This window comes from Phyllostomus hastatus, unplaced genomic scaffold, assembly GCF_019186645.2.
Source record: "Phyllostomus hastatus isolate PE091 unplaced genomic scaffold, TTU_PhHast_1.1 phas_contig_1, whole genome shotgun sequence".
Lineage (NCBI taxonomy): Eukaryota > Metazoa > Chordata > Mammalia > Chiroptera > Phyllostomidae > Phyllostomus > Phyllostomus hastatus.
Genome location: NW_025333498.1, coordinates 22,443,639 through 22,459,725, shown reverse-complemented (window position 1 = coordinate 22,459,725; position 16,087 = coordinate 22,443,639). Strand labels below are relative to the sequence as shown.

Here is a 16,087-nt window from a genome sequence, read left to right as displayed (position 1 = left end):
CCCAGCTGTATATAGGATAGGGCAAAAGTAGGGTTATAGTTGTGAGTACATGAAACTGGGTTTATTCTTGTGTTATTATTTATTAATTATTGTATTATTGTTCACACACACAACTGTAACCCTACTTTTTCCCCATTCTGTAAAGGTTACCTGTAGTTTGTTGTGGGCTCAAATTATATTTAGCTTTTTACTATAATCCTTTTTTAATATATTTTATTGATTATGCTATTACAGTTGTCCCAATTTTCCCCCTTTGCCCTTCTCTGTCTAATACCGTTATTTCCCCCAGCAATTTCCACCCCTCCCAAGTTCATGTCCATGGATCATGCATGTAAGTTCTTTGGCTTCTCCATTTCCTGGTCCTTGACCCATAGTAATCATTTGTTCATCTAACCTTTTCTGTTGCCTTTACAAAATCCTGAGTTTAAAAAAATAACTGTATTTATAGGTGGTTATTTGGGTGGAGTGGTCCCAAATGACAGTTGCCACAAAGGAAGGAAGGGAAGGTAAACAGCACCTCTTGTATAATATTCCTGTAGCAAAAATTATTCTTGTTTGATGGGGGACCATATCCACATGAGTGAGGTCACTGCTCTACCAGTAATTAGCAGGATCAGATAAAATGCCACTATTGCCAGATCTCCTGTTTGAAGAGCTTCCCTGGCTTTCCTCTTGACAGTAAACAGGAATTGGACACAGGTCTAGTTTTTAGTGCATACGTCATCAAGGTTTTAATAAAGAAGTATGCATGACTCCCACGCCAGAAAGACAAACAATCCAATTAAAAAATGGACCCAAAAAAAGAACCTGAACAGACACTTCTCCAGGGAGAACATACACAGGGCCCAGAGATATATGAAAGGATGCTCAGCATCACTAGCCATCAGAGAGATGAAAATTAAAAACCCAATGAGATAATACCATTTCACACCAGTAAGAATGGCCATCATAAACAAACCAACAAACAAGTGCTGTGAGGTTGTGGAGAAAAGGGAATGCTAGTGTACTGTTGGTGAAATTGCAGACTGGTACAGCCACTGTGGAAAACACTATGGAGTTTCCTGAAAAGCACTAAAAATGGAACTGCCTTTTGATCCAGTGATTCCACTGCTAGGATTATACCTTAAAAACCCTGAAACACCAATCCAAAAGAACCTATGTACCCCAATGTTCATAGCAGCACAATTGACAGTAGCCAAGTGCTGGAAACAACCTCAATGCCCATCAGTAAATGAGTGGATCAAAAAAACTGGTACTTTTACACAATGGAATACTACACAGCAAAAAGAAAAAAGAAACTCCTACTTTTTGCAACAGCATGGATGGAACTGGAGAGTATTATGTTAAGTGAAATAAGCCAGGCAGTGAAAGATAAATACCATATGATCTCACCTATAAGTGGAACCTAATCAACCAAAGAAGCAAGCAAAATATAACCAAAGACATGGAAATAAAGAACAAATTGACAGTGACCAGAGTGGAGGGAGATGGAGATAAAGGGGAAAAGAAAGGGAAGGGGCAAGTCAAGGAACATGTGTAAAGGCCCCATGGGCACAGACAATGGGGTGGGGATTGACTGTGTAAGGTAAGGGAGGGGCAGGGGAGAGCAACGGGGGAAAAGGTGGGACAACTGTAATTGAACAACAGTAAAAAAACACAGGACAGAAAAAGAAGTATTTACAAAGCATACCAATTAAGATAACTAGTTCTAATTCTTCCTTAATGTTGAGCTGATGTGAACTTTCATGTGATTACATATCTATCTCCATTCACAACTTTATGCATCTCAAAATTTGAGCCACAAAATGATGAGGTGGAAGGACCCAAGCACAGGAGTCAGAAGACACAGATAAATGCCTGCTCAGTCTTTTGGAGTTGTATCTTGGACTACCTCCTAATGGAAGTAATATTAAGAAAGTCAGCAGGTGGAAGAGAACAGAAACAGCCATGAATACTGCAGTGACTGAGAGAACCAGGAGGACAAGAGCTGCAACCAGGGTGGCTTGAGTTCAGCCAATGACACTGGAGCCAAAAAGAGAAAAAAACAAAAAGAGGAAGAAAGAGAAAGGCCATGAGACAGTTTCAGCTCAGGATCAGCTTTTAAAGGTGAACTCTTTACCAACAGAGAGGACCCAGGAAACATAAAAGGCCATTGAGCTGTTTTCAGAGAGCCAGGGACCTGCCAAAACAATAGAGGAGGCTAGCAAGAGAAGCTACCAATTCCAGGAAACGCAGCCCATCTCCAAACTGGGAGAAGTGCTAACTCCGAAGGCCCCATGGAGCTTGACAAAGACAACATCCGCCAGGAGCCCTACACCCTGTCCCAGGGCTTCTCCTGGGATGCCTTGGACCTGGGGGACCGTGGTGCGCTAAAAGAATTATACACCCTCCTGAATGAGAATTACATGGGAGATTTTGACATGTTTCAATTTGATATTACCCGGAATTTCTTTTATGGTTCTCTGGCCACATCTCTGGCTCTCCCAGTGGCACTGTGGGGTTCGAGTGGTCTAGAGTTGGAAACTGGTTGCACTCATCGGCGCCATCCCAGCAACCTCCACATCTGTGGCACAGGGGAGAAGATGGTGATCAAACTCCTGTGTGTCCACAAGAAGCTGTCCTCCAAGAGGGTGGCTCCAGTCCTGATCCGTGAGATAACCTGGAGGTTTCACCAGGAAGGCATTTTCCAAGCTGTTTACACTGGTGGAGTGGCATTACCCAAGTCTGCCGGCAGACTTGGGTAATACCACTAAACCCACAGAAGCTGACTGAAGTGAAGTGCCTGACCAGAAATATGACCATGCAACATACCACGAAGCTCTACTGACTGCCAGAGTCTCCCAGGACACCTGGACTTCAACCATGGGAAAAAAGGATATACCAGTAGTGCACCAGCTGCTCACCAGGTACCTGAAGCAGTTTCACTTCACACTAGTCATGAGCCAGGAAGTGGAGTACTGGTTCTACCCCCAGGAGAGTATCACTGACACTTTTGTGGTAGAGAATGCAAATGGTGAGGTGACAGACTTCCTGAGCTATTTTTATATGCTTCCCTCCACCATCATCAACCCTCCAACCTAAAAGCTGCTTATTCTTTCTACTATGTTCACACCCAGACCCCACTTCTAGACCTCATGAGTGATGACGCCCTTGTTCTTGCCAAAATGAAAGGATTTGACATGTTCGATGCACTGGATCTCATGGAGAACAAAACCTTCTTGGAGAAGATCAAGTTTTCACAGGGGATGGCAACCTGCAGTATCATCTTTACATTTGGAAGTGTCCCAGCATGGGAGCAGAGAAGGTCAGGCTGCTGTTACAGTAACCAGTTGCCAGTGAGGTTCTTGATAAAGCCCTGAGAATTCAAACCAGGAAATGAAGCCCCATCACTTGGTCCAGTTTTCACAAACATGAGAAAGGATCCCTGGCAAAGGGAAGAGAGGTGAACTGGCTTTACCAAACAGCCACTGAAGTTGACAATTGTATTGTGATGGCATAGGCTGCATGATGTCACCTCTGACTGTGTCTCTGATCTCTCTGTTTTCCAGTTAGTCACATCCTATGCAGCTGTGATCAAGAGAATATAACTGCTGAAAACTAGCTCATGGTTGGCACACTATGGAGTTAACGGGTGAAAAATAAAACTATATATATATTATTTTAAAAAAATAAAGTCAGCAATCTTTTGGAAACCTGGGTACCCTCACAGGTGAAAAGGGGGACACATTGCTGTCCTGGCCTCCCTCACAAGGTTATTGGGAGAACTGAATGAGCCAAAGGGTATGGAAGTTCTTCATAAACTGAACATTACTACATGAGGCAAAGATGAAAGGAACACCATGAGACAGTCCCTTCTTTTACACCTGTGATCTTTATAAGCTAATCATTTGTATATTTCTCCTTATGATACTAACAAGTTGTTAGAACTGCTTCCTTTGACTTTCTGTTCAAGTCAATATTTGACAGCCAGTTGCCTCTAAATGTGATCCTTACCTCTTTGTCTGGCTGGATCTCAGCTTGAATCCCTCCTTGTGATTGAAATTGTTCTCACTGGGAGATATGCTATTGTGAAATGCAAGAAACTGCCAGCATGTAGATCGAAGCATCTGAAAAACACATAGCAGAGGAGTAAACATGTAAAACATTTCTTCAAACTACAGTCCTTAAGAAAATTTTTTTAAAAATCCACTTTGAACAAAAATGGCCACAATTTTGAATAATTAAATTTCTATGGCCTAATTGAGTTACCTCAATTAAAACAACACAATAAGAACATTTCAATAGAAAAATTGCCAGAGAAAAATAATTAAAATAATTATTATCTTTAAGAGGAAATTTTCTGAATTGAATGCATTGTTCATACTAAAAATCTTAAATTATTATAAACTACAGTAATTATTTTCTTCATATTACAAATACACAATAAGTACTCTGTTCCTAAATTGGTTTTAACCTCTTTAGTTGATGAAAGGTAGCTCCCCAGCACAGGGCAAGCATGCCATGATAATTGCTCAGCTGTTTATATATTATTATATTTGATTGCAAACCCCACTGAAGATGGCAAGGATTTGCTCCACTGGAAGTAGGAACTTTCAAAGGATTCAGGAGCTTTGCTATACATCAAGAACAGAATGTGATTGGTTACTGAATATTTATTTGTATATTTTGATACTAAAACTTCTATTAGAAAATTTACCTGGAATCATGTAACCATTTTATTTTGTAGATTACTGTCATTTTCATTCATTTTTGTCCTGGAGAAAGAAGACATTGTACGTTTATACATTACACTTTTAACTAAGATAATACCATATCTACTGACACCCTGGACATGGCAAAAATGATTCACAATAAAGCAAGAAAAACCAAGACTGGACATCTGAAAGTAGTGTGCATTAGATGTAATAGATCTACAGAGATAACTAGTACAGATCAAGGGAAGGAGAGAGGTAAAATCATTGGGAAAAGTTTTAAAAACACTATAAGGAAGGTAGGTACAGGGAGTATACAAAGGTAGAAAATGGGGATAGACAGGCAAATTTGGTGCTAGGTCTATGATGTCCACAAGGAAAGATGGGACAAGAAGCAGGAAGCAAACAGCATATAAATCTGGGAAGACCATAGGCAAAGAAGATCAAGTGAGACTTTGGGATCTGTACCCTTTAAATAGGTTGTGATGTCTGGTTTTGGAGCAAACATATTCTCTGCCCTGTGATTTATAGTCATGTAAGAATGCACAGTGTGTGTGCTGTAATGAGAGGGTATGCACTACAGTGAGGATTACAATGGGAAGAAAGCATTAGTCCTTTTAGGGTTATTTTATGTAAGTGAAAGTTTCTTTTTTCTTTTTTTGAAGGGAACAAAACATCTCCTTTTTATATTCCCAATACTTTGGCATAGAATTGCACTGCAAAACGTACTGACCCTGAAATTCATTCTTAGAACAAAGAAGTGGTGTGTGCTATTTTCTCTCACCACTGGGGGAATGACTGGCCTGGAGTGTCCACCACGATGCACTCCAAAGGCTGGTGCTTGGTGCTGGCCATGAGCTGAGATGAGGCTGCCAGCCCAAGTATCTTGGGTCTCGTCCACATGGCCTTTGTGTGTGGCTTGGGCTTCTTATGAGTTGGTGGTAAGATTCAAAGAAGGAGCATTCCCAGCATGAGAGTGGAAGCTGCGTATCTGTTAAGGCCCAGCCTTGGAAATTATACAACAACATTGCCCTTGCATTCCTTTGGTCAAGACAAGTCTCAGGAAAGGCCCAGGTGCAAGGCGGGAGGAAGAGACTGGGAGGAGTGGCAAAGAATGTGCTGCCATCTTTATTTCACCACAGCTCCCCACTAGGTTCTAGGCTCCCTGGTAAGTGCTCTATCCATTGCATCTTATACAAACCTCAGAACCACAGAGCATGTTAAATATCATCCCCTCAGTTTGTCAAGTAAAAAATTTAATGATTGGAGATATTAAATTATGGAATTAATAAATGAATTAGATGGGATTTGGATCCAAGCCTCTCTGCCCCCATAGCCCCAATAAACAACAATTGGATAATGACAACTACCTATGCATTTATTAGGAAAGTTGAGTAGCTCTCTTAGTGCATTGCCAGGTGTCAGTTGGGTTCCCCCCACCCCAATTCCCATTAAGATAATTAAGATTTATTTTTTAAATCCTATATGACTAAGCTGATTAAGTTATCTAATGATACAATTTTCTGTACTCACTTCACTCCTGCTAGATGTTCCAAATAAATGGGCATGGTGAGTTCTTCCCATTTGGACAATTACAAAGATCAAATTGAGGCAAACAATGTCTCTAAGTTTTTCAGTCATATCCAGTTCTGGCTTGATCAAACTACTTGATAGGAACCTACATGGAATGTGCCTCCCTGAGATGAAAGTAAGTATTACAACTAACTTAAATCTAAAAGAATTGTGCTGTAAAATATGCACAGGCATCTAACTTTTTAACTCAGAAAAAAATTATTCTCTTAAACTCATTTTACTGCAGTTTTTCTTGAGTAGTCTATCTGCTTCAGATTCTGTTCTTTAAGGGTATAAAAAAATTTGACAAAAAAGGCCATTCATTCAAAAGCAGTTTTGTCTATATAAACAGCTGGCTTGATGTATTTCTTTTTTCTTCAGTTTATTTGTCTACCAAATAGATCAATTATGTGAATATGGCTGATGAAAGAGAGATATAAAATTGTTTGAAGTGTTGAAATTCATTCTTAAGGATAAGATTAAAAGGCTGGTGTGATTTATTTTAGCCTAGAGAAAAAAAGATTGAGGGAAACAAAATACTCTCAGTTGTAAGAACTATCCTGTTGCAATACACATGTGCATGTGTAGAAATGCTTTTGTGGGGTAACCGGGCTCTTTACAGGTAAATTTCACCAAGAACAGTATTGTTAGTGCAAGAATAGACTTTGAAACAAGGGTGCAAACCCTTTGCTGTAAATTCCTTTAAAAACAATGACTGTTCTTGTATAGTTTGTAGCATTGAGGGGTCAGATCCTATATGAAGGCATGGACATGAAGGACTTTGCCTGCAAAAGGTCCTGTGGGTGATGATTTTATGAAATATTTTAGTGTATGTACTGGGTTAATGCTTGGGAATATGAAGCCCAACAAAGTTAATAGCTTAATCAAAGTTATTGACTAAATCAATGATAACAAAACACAGAGTTATTAGATGATTTTTCCTTTTTTCTTCAGTCAGTAGAATCTACTCTTTGTAGAAAGATTTTTTTAAAAAAGGAAAGAAGAAATGATGAAAGAAGAGAAAGTCAGCAATATCTAACTGCATTTCAATACCTCACATCCTGAGAAATTTAATGCTATAATTTTTCTTTTTTTTTTTTTTGCTTACTAAGAATTCAGTATGGATATTCAGCAAGTATCAGACTTTGGAGTCCTCTTCTGGGTCTTCTGTTTTATGCAAGAGAATAGAAGAGAATAAGTAGAATTGTGGAGCAGGTTTTTATGGGTCCTGACTTCCGCCCACATTCCTTAGTCAGAGCTCAGTTATATGATCCTAGCTTACTGTAAGGGAGGCTCGGACATGTAACTTAGCTGTGGGCCCAGGAGAGAGAGAGAGACAGAGAGAGAAAAAATAGGCAAGAGAAAGAGTAATAACCTAAAACCAGATTCAAACAGACTCTCAAATCATTTGTTAAGCATGAACTACAACACTGCTGTGTGATACTAGAATGCATTAGTGCTTCAAACAAGACCATTTTTAATTCTTTGAAAATCTACTTTAAGAACAAATGTTGAATTTTTTGTATAGACTCTTATTATAAATTCACTTGAAAATCAAACTTGGTGTGAATTCTACTAGAAATTCTCAGGTCTGAGCAATGAAACAGTGTAATTTTTAGCGAGTGCCAGCAATTTCCATGTGAATGGGGCCTTTATGAAACATATTTTACCACTCCTGTGGATTAATAATGTGTTAGCATAAAAAGACATGTTGAGCTTAGTGCAATTATCCTTCCATCCCAATTATACTGTGACATTAAATCTTGTGACATTTCATAAGAAAGGCCATTTCACCCATGGCTACCTCTCGTGCAAACGATTTATGCAACAGTGTTCCCATAGACAAAATTATTAAAAGAAGGCATTCCAACACTCGGATGTGTCTAACCACCCACGTAAATTAAATAAGGTGTAGCAAAATATATAAATTGTTAATGTTATGATTACTTGGTACCTGAGACAAAAGAAAGTGAAATTAATAACACTGCCTTTTAATCCATCAAAATTAAACAAATGTAAATGGATAACTAATAGGGGAGGAAGTTGCTTAGCAAACAGGGATTCTGGAAGTTATTTTTCCCCAGGGAAGGAATTTAAAGGTTTTTAAAATAATGTATGTCTATACAGTATATTTGGCATATACATAGCTTAATTTAAGCTTTTAATATATTAATATAATTTAAGGTTTTGCCTTCTTGAATGTCTAAATTTTATTTTTGTGTATGTTTGTGTGCTTAATCTGCCAATGACCGTATAACATATTTTCTTCCAAAGAGTTATTATGTCTAACATTAATTCTGAATTTACTGAGTTTTACTATTAAACTGTTCATATTGGGTTAAGTACAAAGAAGAGGAAAATATAAGAACTACTGATAAAATATTTGTTAAGGTACCTTAACATAGTGCCTTTTATTTCTGATCTTGACCCTGTTGACGTGATGGAAGACATTTGAAATGCAATAGAAAACAGATCTTCAAGTCAGACATTTAGAGGGCTCCCTTAGATCTGAAGTGACCGGAATGAATTCTTTTATTTACATACCTAAATTTCCCAGTTCTTTTCTGTTTTAAATACAAACACATAAAGTTTTCAAGAGAAGCTGCTAGATTTACAAAGAGCCATGTTTTCAGGGAGCTGAGAAAGGTGCGGAAGGGATGACTTTTCTCCTCTGTCCTCTTAGGTTCTATAACTGGGCCTGAGAATTAAACTGATAAAAGACAGATTGACAGGAGAAGAGCATACAAATTTTATTTGATGTTAATATCTGGACGTGTACAAGAGGCCTTCATACATAAGAAATAAAAAACCGAAGGAGCAGGCAGGCCTTAGAGCTGCTTTATCATTTTAAGGAAGAATGGTAAATTGTGGAGATGTGTCAGGACCAAGGAAATGGGGGGTTGGACCAGAGGCAGTAAACTGTGGGAAGGGACCAGGAGATAGAAAAGGGAAACTAATGAAAAATGATGGTCATTGTAGTAGGTTTGTTTGCACAGATTCATTTCGGTGTTTATTGTTTATCCCCAGTGATGAGAATTCTCTCTGCCTGGTAGAGGCAGCATATCTTTCTCATGGGAAATATGTGCCCTGCTTTTAGGTAGAAAGAGGGAGGTCAGAGAGCCCTTCTTGAATTCAGTTTCTTGCATTCATCTGCATCTCAAAATACTCAGTATGCCAAACTGGCATATTTTGGGTTAGCTTGTTCTGATCTCCTTAACAGTTTTGTATTCTTTGGTTATTATTTGTATGTGTATAATTATACATACATGTAAATACATAAATAGGAAAAATAACTAGTCGAATAAAGGTATATCTTAATCAAATGGTCTGAAAAAATTATGACTACTTTTAAATTTAAACCCTTTAAGAATTTTAATGCTCAGGTCCATAGTCAAGAAATGGTCTTAACCACAGAATATCAGAATTGAACTACTCTGATGACAACCCTTATCTATGATAGAAGTAGATTTAAATGACCATAATTTTGAGATTAAGAACTGCCCCTTAATATCAATACTGTTAACCCAGAGTCCCTCTCTTGTAATACTATGTCCTCTAGATGGGTGAGGTCTCATCTGGCAGGGGAAAGGCCTGCATTAACTCTGATGGGATTGACTCCTAAGGATCCTAGAGTAGTTCATCTGTAGGGGAACAGACACTATGAGAGTATATTTATCATCTGTTGCCCATTCTCATGGTAAATATTGCTCACTGAGAATCAGATCCATGACTTTCTCTATGACCTCATGGCTTCTGTGTGGTTTATTAGTGCTGACCTAACCAGAGGATGACCAGTTGTCATGATTATACAAATAGTTTTGGATATCCAAGCTGTTTTAGAGACCATAACACCAATAATTTATTTTCTTCTGTTTTATGACCTAGATTTAAAGGGAAACTATAAAGAAGTAAAACCGTAACTCTTTTTGGGGACTGTCTTTACCAATAGGACAGTTTTCACTGTTCCAACTAGTAAGTGTGTTTGAAAATGTGCTAGTTGGGGTCCTTTGGACTACAAGTGACAGAAAAGTCAACTCAAATTAATTTAAGCAATAAGGAAACAGGGCATAAGATTGGATGGGTCTAATGGCTCAGTAATTCCTCGGGCCTGAGTTTTACTCGCTTTCTCTCTGTTTTGCCATCCAGCATGTTGTCTTCATCCTGAAGCTGCTTTCCCTTTGATTTAGAACAATTTCCAGTGGCTGCTACATTCTACCTTGTTCAGGTCAAGAGGTAAATAGATTAGCTCTCACCGTTCTCTAGTAAGAGATAGGGAGAACATTCCCAGCAGTCACCAGTGCAGGTCTTCTTATATCTCATTATCCATTGTGTGTCATATACCATTCTTGAACTAGTCACTAGTGAAGAATATGAAATTCCCAAAGACCATTCACAATAAAATTAATTCCCTCACTTCCTCTTTTGCTTCTCTTGGAAAAGGAAACAAATGGGTCTTGAGGACCAGCCACACCCAGTGTTTACCACAGTGGAAGGGGAAGGAGAACGGGCACAGAGACCATTGAGAAGTGGCTGTGGAATGAAGGTCCTGGGGGCCAATGGGACCACTCTTTTGCCAGAGAGGAATAGAAACAATACCAGCCAAGCTAAATAGTAAAGTTACAAGAGGAAGAGAAATGGCATATCAAAAATAGATAAGAGCCATTTCATTTTTAAAAAGGGTACAAAAAATATTGTTAATAGATATATTTTATTTTTCTGAGAGGAAGATGAGTATTTGTTAAAGAGGATAAGAGAAAAATAGGGAGACACATAGTGCTGTCTTTTAGTTAATGTTAACTCATGATTTGGGATAAAGATTATGTACGAGAAAGACTAACCTCTTGATCCTCTTTGTATGGATGTATTTTGTTGGTATGGAAAGATTTAACTATGTAAGTGTTGACATATTGGGTGGTTTGTTACAAGCAGGAAGAGTGTATAGATAATGAAAAATTCAGCTGTATTTATCAACGGGCTTGTCTTTGTGGTGGGCTGTAATGAGCCTTCTCCCATGCACGTTGGAAAATCTTGTTCTTTATAGAAAGCCTATATCCACACCCTTTCTGGGATTTCTGTTTCCAGGGAGAGATTTGCCATATCATAAGCAAAATTGTGTGCAGCTGCCAGCTCCAAAACTTACATTATTACTATCCAAACATGTCAATACGTAGCTTTAGGAGACTGACAAATTCCCCCATCCAAGGAGGAACTGTCACTAAGGCACGCTATCACTAAATATAGATACCCACAGTGCTTCCTCTAATCACATCTCAAGTGGGAAACGAGAACCACACCCGGTAGTAGGGGTGGTCAGTCCATAATGTCCTCCTCTTTAACAACTTTAATCTTGACGCAACTCAGGCCTCAAAATCTGGGAACAGGGCAGACTCTGTGTTTGGGACATGTGTGCGTGGCTGATGATGGGAGCAAAGAGGAAATGGTGTCTGCATCTGAGAGAAAGAGTCTAGGGCCTGAAACCTGTGTCACAAGCCAAACAAACTAAGACATCAGGGTCAGAGAGCCAACCTTAGGGCCAAAGTTGTTTTTAGGAAATTCTCTTCCTGGTTTATTTGAACAAAAAGAATAGCCTACTACTGAGACTATTTGATTGTCTGATTAATTTTTATGTCTACTAAGTTTGCTGTGTGATGCTTCAGCTGTTATATTTCCTAGACAATAAAATAATCCTAGGTATACGTACAGTTTCTTAAAACAAGGTTTGTTTTTATTTTTTCTTTATTTTTTATTTCAATTTTATTTTGTATTGGTTTCAGGCATAAACATGTTTGTCTTAAAAAACTAGGTCTTCTATGCTATAACATTTTATACCTGTTAAAGTAAAGCAAGCTGTCTTTTCAGGAGATTACCTGGAGCCCTTCATCATTTTCTTTCATTTTCTCAAAATTCTCCTTCTGGCCAAATCGAGGCTTAATGTTGGAGTTCCACTTATGAAGATGTTGAAAGTCACAGGAAGTCAGTTTTGCATTAAGGCCCTGGTAAGATAGCTGCTTTCTGAAACATATATAAAAGCATTATTTATGGTGTAAGTAGACATTGACAGGGAGTTGTAGTTAAGAAATGGTGTGGCCTGCAGTGCTCAGTGAGAGGGATATCTGTGAGAATTTCCGGGCACCAAGCAAATTTCGAAGTAGAGGAGCACCCGCCCTGGGGCCACAAAATTGCATCCGGGCCACACAAGCTGCAGCTTTGTGGAAATGAATTAACAACAGTATCACAGACCAGCATTCACCAAAAGGTCATTTTTTCCCTAGTAAAACCTAATCTTTAATGTTTAAAACCCATGGTTTTAAAATGAGCATTTAATACCCACCTCTTAGTTCTCTCATATTCTGTGGCTGCAATGGGAAAATTGGGCCAGTGCACCTGGAGCACACCTGTTTTAACCTTAAGGATGACTTTACCTCATGAAAGTTATTTTTCCCCTTGTCAAGTTTAAACAGAAACATTTCAGACATGGAGACTCAATAATCATTTACCATCTTGGAAATAAAATCCATCATATTTCTTCTCTGATGGAAAAGAATATCTAACAGATTGTTTAATTTGTAATAAAGAACAAGTGGCCTGTTGATGAATTGGTTTACTTTTTAACATTATTGGGAAAAGGCTGATAACGATGTCTTTGTATATAATTACTAACAGTGGGAATTGTTAGGGGTTGGTGACAGCCTGTGGATAAACAGAAGAATTAACTTCATTCTAAAGAGGTATGCAAATCCATCTTTTGTTGTTAAAGGTCATTTAAAAAATTAGCATTTTCTATGAATGACATAGTTTGTAGCTTTTACCACTACATAGTTGATTTATGAATAGTGGACCTAAGAAATCAATATTTTCTACCCTATGATATGTTTGTAATAAATGAGATATTCATCTTTTTAAATTTTTACTTACTGATTTTTAGAGAGAGAGATTGATTTGTTGTTCCATTTCTTTATGCATGCATTGGTTGATTCTTGTATGTGCCCTGACCAGAATTAACCCACAACCTTGGTGTATTGGGATGATACTCTAACCAACTGAGCTACCCAGCCAGGGTCAGACATTAATCTTCTAAAATATTTGCTACAGTAGTATTCCACTGCCTAAATGTACCATAGCTGTTTTATCCACTCATCTACTGATTGGTACTTGGGCGGTTTCCAGATCTTCGCTATTACAAATAATGTCGCAGTGAACATAGGTGTGTATATATTCTTCAAATTAGTGTTTCAGGTTTCTTAGGATGTATTTCCAGAAGTGGGATCACTGGTTCAAAAGGCAGTTCCATTTTTAATTTTTAAAGAAAACTCCATACTGTTTTCCACAATGACTGCACCAGTCTGTATTCCGACCAAAAGTGTACAAGGGATCCCTTTTTCCCCATCCTTGCCAGCACTTGTTTGTTGGTTTATTGATGACAGCCATTCTGACATTTGTGAGGTATAGATGATGTTTTATTGAGTTGTACACTTGAAACCTGTATCAGTTTCACCCCAATAAATTCAAATATTTTTGCCTCAAACAAGGAGTCAGATGATTTAAATAGACATTACTAGGACTTTTTAGTTATTTATTTTGGGGGTGGGAGGGTTATGAAGTACGCTTTCTACTACAGCTTCACCATTGTGCTTTTGCATTCTGAATCAGCATAGAATTCCAAAGTGCAAACTAACCAGTTCTTTGATAATCCTCTGCATCATAGTTTACATTGAAACATTGAATCCACTGTGCTGTATACATGCTTTGCAATAGGGGAAGTGAAGCAGGTTTATTTTTGTCTTGAATTCGAATACTTGAAGTTCCTATGTCTTTTTCATTTACTTTTCAAAAAAGTTAAATAAATTTTGCTATTTTCAGATATTTTGAAATATTTATGTATGAGTTTTAAAGTGGGAAATTATTAAAAACCCTCTTTGCCTCGAAGAATAGCATGTTGGTACTGATAACAATGCCAGGCTTTAACAGTGGCTTGTGGGAGAATTTATGAAGAGTTAACATCTTGAGCAATTCTGGGTTTTTTAAGATTTTATTTATTTATATTTAGAGAGAGAAGGGAGGGAGAAAGGGAAGGAGGGAAACATCAATGTGTAGTTTCTTCTCTCACACCCCCAATGAGGGACCCGTCCCACAATCCAGGCACGTGCCCTGACTGGGAATCGAAACAGCCACCCTTTGGTTCACAGGCCAGCACTCAATCCACTGAGCCACACCAGCCTGGGCACATCTTAAGCGATTCGAAACCTTTTTCATTTTTTGCATTTTAGATATTAACTCATTTTTTTCATCTTATGTACAAAGCAGGGTATAATAATTCTATTTTAATGTATTTTATACACATATGTTAGAAGGAAAGACAATATATGAAAAACAAATACCAAACATTTATAAGCATGTGTTTTATTTTTCATTTGTCTTGTTTATGTTTCTAATTTTTTAGATAATGGGCACGTAACACTTCTGTAGGGAAAATAATGTTTTAAAAATATTCTTTAGTACTTTTCCTCTCATGATATCTGTCCAGCTATTTTGGAAGGGAAGCCCAGATTTGACAGGATTGGTAATTAGAAATTAACTGATTTCTTTGGGTGCTTTATCTTTTGGGAGGCACAATAAAAATTACAATATTTCTACTTTTTATTTTTAGAACATTTACTATCCAAAAAAAGATTTTTCATGAATTTAGAAATAATTAAATGGCAAGGATATTTTATTAATTATAAAATCATCAACATTTATTTGAGTAAATTTCCTAGTAAACTAGGAATAAAGGTATTTTTTCTTGCAATTATAATCTACAAGAAAGAAGAAAATATTGAAGGTGTGTTCATTAAACATGAGGGTAAGACCAAGTTATTGGTCTTAACAATATTAACACTCAGTATTTTTCTGAAAGTTCTAGCAAATGAAATAAAACAATAACAATAGATAAATGTATACATATTGGAAAAGAAGAAGCAAAATTATCAAAATTGTTATTTTATGTACTATAAATATCCACCGTGGAAAACCTAACTAAATCAGCACATCAATACTTTATAAAATATTTTAGTAAATTGGCCGTACTGGATTACACTGAAATCCGATGCCTCCCTATATATATCATTCATAATATCAGTATCAAAGGGAATGAGAATAAAAGCTTTTTCTTGTAAAATAAGTATTAGACATATGAAAAATCTACCAACAGATTTAAGAGAAAAAGAGGCAAAGTCTCTGTGAAGTAAATGACAGGATCTTGAGGACAGACATTAAAAACAAAACTGGTTGGATTACTGCGGCAAGATGGAGGAATAGGTAGATGCACCGTACCTCCTCGCACAACCAAGATTAGAACTACAATAATTTACAGATAGAATAACACTCAGAACTGATAGAGGATTTATCTGAATGGAAGTCGGACAGCCAAGAAGTTGAAGTAGACCCATACATCCAGACTGGTAGGAGAAGACGAGCTGGGAGGGCGCGGGGCTGGCGCGGGTCAGCAGCGTGCAAAGGTCAGGGAAAATTTGGTGCGAAATCGGCGCAACAGCCATCCGGGGCGCAAGAACTCAGCGGTGATCCCTGAGTATGCAAGCTGTGGCTGGCGGACACAATGAGGCAGCGATTGTGGACCAGAGCAGAGCTCACAGCCCAGGATCCCAGGGTCTGAGCCCAGGAAAACGGAACTACCGCGATTGTTCCCTCCCGTCCCCGCTCCTACCCCCACCCCCACATATAGCGTCACAATCTAGCGACTGGGGTGCCCAGCCCCGGTGAACACCTAAGGCTCCACCCCCCACCGTAACAGGAGCGACCAGACTGGGAAAAAAAAAGAAAAAAAG

General features: G+C 38.1%; 1 protein-coding gene and 1 pseudogene across 2 annotated transcripts in view; both read left to right on the top strand.

Annotated features, from left to right (window-relative positions):
• The window catches only part of LOC123816322, a 55,679-nt pseudogene extending 52,354 nt beyond the window's left edge, over positions 1-3,325 (top strand).
• Positions 1-16,087, top strand: part of B3GALT1 (beta-1,3-galactosyltransferase 1) — a 526,207-nt gene that overhangs the window by 271,815 nt on the left and 238,305 nt on the right. The window lies entirely within an intron of this gene.